The sequence below is a fragment of the Coenobita brevimanus genome, chromosome 62 (assembly GCF_032717465.1).
Source record: "Coenobita brevimanus isolate Jiangsu-jjx chromosome 62, ASM3271746v2, whole genome shotgun sequence".
Classification (NCBI taxonomy): Eukaryota; Metazoa; Arthropoda; class Malacostraca; order Decapoda; family Coenobitidae; genus Coenobita; species Coenobita brevimanus.
The window spans coordinates 30,705,709-30,706,125 of record NC_137015.1 but is presented as its reverse complement, the minus strand read 5'-3'; the positions used below and the strand labels follow the sequence as shown (position 1 = coordinate 30,706,125).

General features: G+C 45.1%; 1 non-coding gene across 1 annotated transcript; it reads left to right on the top strand.

The window, feature by feature from the left end:
• TRNAV-CAC (transfer RNA valine (anticodon CAC)) lies at window positions 1-73 on the top strand. Its single transcript has one exon. It is a non-coding gene; the product is annotated as a tRNA-Val (tRNA).
• Window positions 74-417: the final 344 nt, after the last annotated feature.

Here is a 417-nt window from a genome sequence, read left to right as displayed (position 1 = left end):
GTTTTCGTAGTGTAGTGGTTATCACGTGCGCCTCACACGCGCAAGGTCCCCGGTTCGATCCCGGGCGAAAACACAACATTTTTGCAGGATTTCAGCACGGGTTGGCGAGATAAGGAATGTTGTCTTGGCTTTCCTTGGCGTAATGTCTTTGCTTTCCTTGCTGTAATTTGTCTTTCCTCTCGTTGCTGTAATCTGTCTTTCCTCTCGTTGCTGTAATCTGTCTTTCCTCTCGTTGCTGTAATCTGTCTTTCCTCTCCTTACTGCAATCCGTCTTTCCTCTCCTTGCTGTAATCTGTCTATCCTCTCCTTACTGTAATCTGTATTTTCCTCGCTTTCCTTGTCGCAATCTCACAGCCCAGTCACATTAACACAGGAGCAGCAATTATCACTCTATTCTTATAGTCTTCTTTAAAACAG